Here is an 8,561-nt window from a genome sequence, read left to right as displayed (position 1 = left end):
TCCCACCATCATGCTCAGCCTTCATTTGGGTTTCAGTAATTCGTCTCGGTTACATAGCCCTTGATCATGCCCAACGTTCTCTAGGAACACTTTGAATCAGAATCAACGCCACAGCCGTGGGTTTGGGGGTGACCGTGAAGATCCTCTTAGGCTCTGTAAGGGACTGAAATGAATCTATTATTTGTTCATATACATTATTTATATATGTTTTCATAAATAGTTGGCCTATAAGAACTTGATAATTCTAAGGAGAATGGAGGGCCGAGGAGAAGGGTCTGGGAACTTTCTCAAGTAGGATATCAGGAGAAATAAGGAGTAAAGCAAAGGATTATGAAATTCCAAGGGAAAATAAGATAGTTAAATCTGGCACAAGTAACACAGCTACTGTCTACTGAAGGTGGCATCCAAACTGGTGAGACTGGCAATGGCAGGCCCCAAAATGGTGGTCTGTAGAGAACACAAGTGAGCTAAGGTCCCAAGGTGGGAGAGCCTAAGTCATCAAGCGGTGCAGATGCTGGTTCGGTTTGACACATTCCACCCTTTTTTTTGTTGTTAGCAAGCACAGAGCAAGGGTTTGAGGGAAAGGGAGCATGTAGAAGAAGAATGCAAGGTGGGTTGGGAATAAAACTTGAGCTTGGGCTCTATTTAGCAAGGAATGAGAACCCATCAAACACTTTTGAAGAGGAGCATGTGAAGAGTGGATTTTAAAAGGCAGTTGTAGTTCTGTGCTTCACAGTAGATTCTGGCTCATGGTGGCCCTGTCAACAGAATTGACATAGCCCATGTGATTTCCTAGTGCATCGTCTCAAACCACACTATAGACTTTTTCATTTAGGTTCTAATATTCATCGGGGCTACACACTCACAGATATAATATTCACAAGTAAAGAGGCTTACTAGGGACGTTCATAGGTGAGCACAAGTCAGAATCAGCAAATAGTAAGAGCAGTCCTTAGTCCACAGAAACACCTCTTTCCAGCCAACCACCAAATCTCTCTGTGGTTTGCAGCCTCTCAGGCATGTGGTCTCTTGGCTGCTGCCTCTGTGAGCCAGGAAGCCAGCCTGCCTGATGCTCAGTCTCACGGTCCCATAGTCTTTGGCTCAGGCCAAATAAGGAGAAATTACCTCATAGTCCCAGCACTGCTCTGCAGAGCCTCTGTGACACAGTCTCTGGCATATCTCTGATCTTGGTGGCCTCTGCCACTTGAGACATAAACATCTTGGACGTGCTCTTCCAATGGTCCTGGGATCTCCTCTCTGTGTCCCAGATGGCTCTTAAATTCACTGCTATTGAGTCGATGCCAATGAGAACTGCCCTTATCAGTTTTTAGGGCTCTCTAGAGAAACAAAACCAGAACGCTAATAATTCTATATATATTTATACAGATAGATAGATAACATAAGAAATAAACAGTTAATTAAATTATAAAGCAGTACAAATGGCTCAGTGCAACTCACTTCTGTGAGACTGTTGTGAGACACTGGCAGTCCTTCAAGTCTTGAGGGCTGCCGGCTAGTCCTCTGTAGAGCAATTCAGGCTATCTGGGCACAGGCTGCAAACAGCAAGGCAGGTCACCAACAGTCAGCCAGATGACAGGGTCCGACAGTCCCCAGCTCAAGAGATGTAAATTCCAATAGTGTGGCGAAGCAGGTCTTGAAGGAACATCAAATTACAGCAACACAGTCCATGGGTTAGGTGTCCCACAGGTAGTGTAGCTTGCAAATTGAGGCACAGAACAAGCAAGGCAGCAGCACACTGGTCTGATGATCAAAGAGCAAGAGACAAGAGAGGCAAGGCTCGCCGAGCCATTTATCTCTCCGCCCTTCAATTAATCCCACATGTGTTCATTGGCCATGTTGGCACAATAAACGTTAACTATCTCACAAACTGTAACCTTTATGGGAGTAGAAAGCCTTCTTGTCCTGTCTCACAAGTGGAGGGGGGGTGTTTCGAACCATTGACCTTGTTGTTAGCCCAACTCATACCCCCTAAACCACCAGAGGTCCTGGATGACAGTTAGAGACTGAGGAATGGCTTTGATGGAGGTGTGGCTTTTGCCTTTTAGCCAAGCATACCCCCAACGAAAACAGAAGGTGAGGTAGCTGCCTTAGCCAGTTCTCTGCTTCAGCTGGCAAATCTCACTTCCTACCCCCATGCAGTCCCGGCTGCTGGAGCAGCTGTGTGGAGACCCCTGCCTGCACTGAGATGCTTATCGTTCACTGATTCGGCTTTCCTCCTACAGTCGGTGTCATAGTGTGTGTTTTGTGAGATGGAGGAGGACTTTGTGGATTGGTGTCGGACATATGGGCTAATGCTGGACTTATGGGTTTGGGCAGCACTGGGTTAGGATGTTTTCTTGATGTGCACTTACCCTTTATATAGAACTCTCTCTTGTACATGAGTTTCTGTGGATTTGTTTCTCTAAAGTCCCCAGAGTGACACAGAAGGATGGGATCTTAAGCCACGCTCTCTTGTTGTCTTCAAATTGCTCCCACATTTTTGATAGTGTCAACGTTCTTTTTCATTGATGTTTTTTCTGTTTTACTTTGTTGTAATTACTTTTTAATTAATCATTTTATTGGGGGCTCTTACAAATCTTAAAACAATCCATCATTCAATTGTATTAAGCACACTTGTACATATGTTGCTATCAACATTTCGAAAATAATTTCTTTCTACTTGAGCCCTTGATATCAGCTCCTCTTTTTTTCCCCTCCCTCCCTCATCCTCCAACCCTCGTGAATCCCTGATCAATTATATATTATTGTTGTTATATTGTCTTACTTTGTTATTGTTGTCGGATTTTTTGGTATATTTTTCTTTTTAATGTAAATATTTTTTATTTAATCATTTTATTGGGGGCTCGTACAACTCTTATCACAATCTGGACATCCATCCATTGTGTCAAGCACATTTGGACATTTGTTGCCCTCATCAGCCTCAAAACATTTGCTTTCTGCTTGAGCCCTTGGTTTCAGCTCCTCATTTCCCCCCTCCCTCCCTTTTCTCCCCTCCCTCATGAACCCTTGATAATTTATCAATTATTATTATTTTGTCATTGGTATATTTTTCATATGAAATCCGGGATAGGTAAGCCTATGAAGACAGTAAATGGATTCATGGTTTCTTGATGATATGGCAGAGAAGGTTAGGAAGAAATGGTGAGAAAATAACAGTGCAAGAAAGAAGAAAATGTTCTAAAGCTGATAGTGGTGATGACTGTACAACTCTTCTTGATATGATTGCACTATTAAATTGTATGATATGTGAATTACATGACGACATAACTGTTAAAAAAAGTATTACGTTTTTTTTGTTTATTTTGTAAGAGTTATTTGGTAAAGGCATGAGGAAAGGGAAGAGAGATAGATAGGGAGAGGAAGGAGGAGAGAAAGATAGAAAGAGTTTTCTTCTGTCAAGAGTTGAGTCTCGACAACTCGCAGGGGCAGTTAGTTCTACCCTGTACTATAGGGTTACTATGAGTTGGCATCCACTTGGTGGTAATGAGCTTTAATTCTGTAAGATAACTCTCTCCAAAAGAGGACCAGTCACAAGCACAGAGTCCAGAATTATAATACACCACATAAGGAGTTACTCTAGAAGGACCATATTAATTGACTGCATACATAACACTAGACTATAATCTTTATGGGAGTATGCTTCCAGGTCTTTTCTCCCTTAAAGGAGCCCAGATGGCATGATGGGCAATTGCCATGCTGTGAGAAGAAGATGAGGCTTTCAACTCCCATAATGAGTTAGTCTCAGAAACCCACGAGGGTAGTTCTACTGTATCACATGGGTCACTGGGAGTTGGAATGGACTCCATGGCCATTGACTTTGGTTTTTCTCTTTTGGAGCAGCCACAGGCCTTTCCGTTGCTATCTGAATGATTAACAAGTGTGCCACCACACCAACCCACTGCTATCAAGTCAATCCCAACTGACTGACTGTGTAAGGCCGAATAGAATTGCCCCATTGAGTTTCCAAGACTGCCGATCTTTACAGTGTACACAGCCTCATCTTCTTTCTCAGGAGCAGCTGGTGGGTTTAAACTGCTGACCTTGTGATAGAGGCCCAACGTTTTTCCCACTTTGCTGCCAGCGTGCCTTAAAATGGTGAGACTGCACTGATGCCAGTTTGGGGTGCTAAGCACAAGGTGAGCAGTTCAAAATCATCATTGAGAGAGATGCTATTTTCTACTCTCGTAAAGATTTACTATCTTGGAATCCCACAGGGGCAGTTCGACTCTGTCCTAGGAATCAGGGCCTCCGAATCAAGAAGGACTCGGTGGCAGTGCATGTGGTTTGGGGCCCAGGGCCCAGGATTGGGGATTAGAGCTCAGTTTTAAGACGAGAATATTTGGTAGAAGGAACAATACTTTATGAGGGAAACAAAAAAGGATTGAAGAAGATTGTGCAGTTTCAAGGCCCGGGAACCGAGATTCTCTTAATGCCACTTACAAAGAAGTATGTATGGCGCAGAAAAATGTGGGCTTTGAACATGCTGTTGACATGCCAAAATTGATGTGACATATCCTATTTCCTGATTGTCCCTGGGACGTTCCTAGAGATATTACCATGACTAACATCATAATGTAAGCGCCTCTTTGGGATAAAGTGCCACAAATACCATTTATGTATGATACATTATGCTCTTCTGATTAGTAACTGGGTAGTTGATCTGAAAGACTGGTGTACTTCAAAGACAATATTATGTCCTTTCATAAGACTTTCCAAGGCTTTATCTTTATGGAAGCTGAATGCTTCCTTCTTCTACTCTGGTGGATTTGAAAGGGAAGCATCCATTCAGCAACCTAAACTGTATGGAGGTTGTGAATATCTCAGGTGGGCTTCCCAGGGCATGTTCAAGAGCTGTTAAAGATCCCAGGTTCTGAAAGCAGTCAGCAGATTAGAACACAGTTTCATCACCAACTTGGCCACCTTGGGCAAATTACTCAGTGTCTGTGACTCAAATTCTTCACTGGTTGAACAGGCCCGCCTCATTCATTCCATAGCTATGACTGAAGATACCTGGGTGCCAAGCACAGGTAGAGACACCGGGATTACAGTTGTGCGGGCCACTCTGGTGAGCTAATACTATTCTAATGTAGGGAGGTCAACAAGAAACAAGTTAGTATCAAAATGAAAACCAAGTAGTGAAAGAATTAAATGCCATAACTCCTGGAAGCACTTAGTAGGGAGGCGGTAAGCCAAAAGGCCCCTTTAACCTAGTTGCTCAGTTAATATTAATAGGGGACCGTGGTCATTACGGAATCATAATGATCCTATAGGGCAGAGTAGAACTGTGTGGGTTTCTGGGACTGTAATTCTTTATGGGAGTAGAAAGGCTCATCTTCCTCCCACCGAGTGCTGATGGTTTTGAACTACTGGCATTGCAGTTAGCGATACAATGTAACCACTATGCAACCAGGGTGGGCTCGAACAAATTCAGTTCTTTCGGCCTTGCGCCCAGCCAGGCAATAAGAGAGTTACACCCGCCTCCGCCCACGGAGGGAGCCTAGCATCCCAGGCTCAGATAACAAAGGCGCCAGCACGAGGGTGGGGCCACACGCGCCTGTGATGGGGGAGGGTGAGAAGCAGCCAGACTGGACACCAGCGGCTCGCGGGCATCACGTGACACGCCCACCCCGCGAACGTGCCCGGGATGGGCGGGGCTTTGAGAAGGGGCGGGGGAGCGGATAGAGAAGGCGGCTTGGCGGCGACAGGAAGTGACGAAGGGGCGTAGCTCTCTACGTGCAGCGACGTGGCGGCGGGGCCGGCGCCGGTCGGCGGAAGTGGTTCCCGTGCTGGGACTTGGGTGTTTGTGTTTTGGTTTGTGAAGAAGCCGGCGGCCGGCCTAAGGGGAGGAGGCAGAGGAGGGCGGAGGAGGAGGAAGAAGTAGTCGGAACCCGACCGCCGGCGGCGACTGAGGAGGAGAAAGGAAAGAAGAAGGCGGAGCGGGGAGAGGCGGAGACGGAGCCCGACGGGGGCGGCACCAGCGGCGAGAGCCCCGCACTGTCCAGTCTGAGAGGAGCGGCGGGAGGAGGCGACGCTGCCACCTAAGCCACTGTCTCGACCTCGGTTTCATCCTTCGGGCCGCGCTAAGGATCTGCTGCTTGCAAGCGCCGGCCCCGCGACCCCAGTGCTGCACTCTCAGGTAACCAGAGTCTCAGACCCCTTCCCTGTCAGCGCGACTCGGACCCCGGCTTGGCTCCCAGTCGGCCTGCACCCCTGCTGGCCGTGGGCCCCCACCCTTGGCCGGCTAGCGTGCCGGGGCTGTGGCCCAAAGACGGGGGAACCTGGCGTCTGCTCCGGCCGGCCCCGGTGACTCTTCCAAGGGGACCAGGATTTGGGGACTGGCGGAGGGAGCGACGGGTGTCACCCTTTCCCTTCTCAAGATGGCGACGTGGAAAGAGTACTGGAGGCCGCGGCTCCGCCTGGCGGCTGGCCCGGGGGTCCGGGTCAGAGGCGGGCAGGGCTGTCGGGTGGGGACGATCGCCGAGGGTCCTGGCAGGCCCTGTGTGTCCCGCGATCTGGACTTGGGTAGCAACTACTGATGTGCTCCACCGGCGGGACCCGGGCCTACGGCAGGTGTGATTGTGGGCGAGCTCCGCCCACCTTCTACTGCCACCGACGAGTCACGTTAGGGCTGCGGTGGGGAAGCTCCACCAAACGGGCTGTCTGGAGACTCCCGTCTCGCCTGGAGCGTGTGGCGAACCGCAGTTTCAGAGCCACCCAAGATCACCTGAACGCCGACTGCCTTCCTTCCGTGAATAGAGACCACGAAGCCTACCCCCGTGTTTTGTTCCCTGGACGCTGGTTACTTACCTCTCTGGGACGTTTAGACTTTACTTAGAAGCTCTGAACATCGAAATGCATCTCTCTGGCGCTTGTGTTTTATTAAGTGGAACCTGAGTGTTGAGTTAGCTGCTTAACAGGATCCCCAGGACGGGGCAGAGGCTTTTCTGCGGAATGTAAAATGGGGGTCATATAGACCTCCCAGGGTTGTGAGCAAAGTACATAAAACGGTCCCTTACAAAAAACTGATGCCCATTCGGTGTTAGCTGTTAGTCGTAGAACTTTTTAATCAAAGAGCCCCTGAAAGGACTTTCAGTCCTGAAATGCTAGGTATTTTCAAGTGATTCAAGTGCCTATTAATACAAAAAGCCTTGTTTCCCTATACAGGCAAAAGTTTGAACAGTAGTGAACCCAAATGAATGCACACGAAGTAATTTTTTATCTTAATGTTATGTCAAGTGCGTATTTATAATTGAATATATTTTGCTGTTGCCTATTTGCGACCCTCGGGCTAACCATAATCCAGCAACTTTAACCCTTTGAAAGCAGAGCTAAATCAGAGTCTCCTAAGACTAGTGTTTTCCCTGGGTTTGGGGAAATCATGTAGAAATTCTCAGCATGCTGTCCTTGGAAACTAATTTGTTTGCTCCTCAATGGGTAACAGAAAAACAATTGAGGCCTGTTTCCCTTGCTGTTATCTGTAATATTACTTAAAGGTCTTAATGCCTTTACAGTCCATGTGATGTTGCTGGTATTTAATCACGGCATCAAATGGCCACTGAAATTGCCAATTTTCAATCCCTACTGTATATTGTCTCATTTAATTTTCATTTATGCATAAGTTTTTCAGAAACAGTAATTCGGAAATGAAAGAACTTACCTAGTCCTGAATTAATGTAACCAGAATTGGCCCTCAGTCTTTGTATTTCTCAAAGTGGTTTTTTTGGTTTGTTTCTTACTATGGAAAACTTTAAACATAATACAACAATAAGGAGAATACTATAATGAACCCATTACCAGCCTCAGCTGTCTCATAGCCATCTTAGTATATTGATACCCTCATTTGGAAGCAACTTTCAGACATCCTGTCATTAAATTTGTAAATATTTCACTATGTATTAAAGGTAAGAGCTCTTTAAAGTTGTCCTTCTTGGATATGTTAATGATCTTATCATCCAGAATGTTTCATGTATCAATTCAATTTTACATAAAGTTAACTTTCCTATATGGGGTGGCTAAATAAAACAGAACTGGGTTTTTAGGGAGGGGATCATCTTCAAAAAAGTCTCATGAAAGTATTATTGTTAGTTTTTTATTAGATTGAAAACTAACATTATTAGATAATGATAAGAGAAGACATAGAAACTTGCCACCTAGGGAATTTTTTTAATGAGTTGATAAGTAGGAAGTATTAGTAAAAGGAAGGGCTTCAAAAAATCATGGAAACATTTCCTTTTAAGTCCATTTTCCCACAAACTTTTTGAAGCCCCTCTCATTTTAATGACACTTTCGGGAAGTGTCAGCAAATAACTAACTGATAATCCTATGACAAAGAGAACCACTGTTAATATGTTTGTATGATGTTCTTGGGTAGATGAAGATACAAGTTTTAAGGCTTTTAACCATTAGACACAAAAGTGTCAGACCTTAAAATGTGTAGTTCAAAATTCAATGTTAATAAAAATACGTAGTTTTGAAGTGCCATGTACTGTTCTAGATTTCCATTTATTAGCTTGTTTGTTCTCAAAACTTTTTTTTTTTTT

The 8,561-nt window shown here is 45.5% G+C and overlaps 1 protein-coding gene across 1 annotated transcript in view; it reads left to right on the top strand.

Annotated features, from left to right (window-relative positions):
• Positions 1–5,820: 5,820 nt before the first annotated feature.
• RAB5A (RAB5A, member RAS oncogene family) overlaps positions 5,821–8,561 on the top strand; it is a 32,614-nt gene continuing 29,873 nt past the window's right edge. The window contains exon 1 of the mRNA XM_004704023.2: positions 5,821–6,157. The gene's annotated coding sequence lies outside the window, so the exon portion shown is untranslated. The remainder of the gene's footprint in view (positions 6,158–8,561) is intronic.

Source organism: Echinops telfairi, unplaced genomic scaffold (assembly GCF_000313985.2).
Source record: "Echinops telfairi isolate 266 unplaced genomic scaffold, ASM31398v2 ScPeMD7_7420;HRSCAF=8458, whole genome shotgun sequence".
NCBI lineage: Eukaryota > Metazoa > Chordata > Mammalia > Afrosoricida > Tenrecidae > Echinops > Echinops telfairi.
Note: the sequence above shows the minus strand (reverse complement) of the source record. Positions and strands in the feature narration are given on the sequence as shown.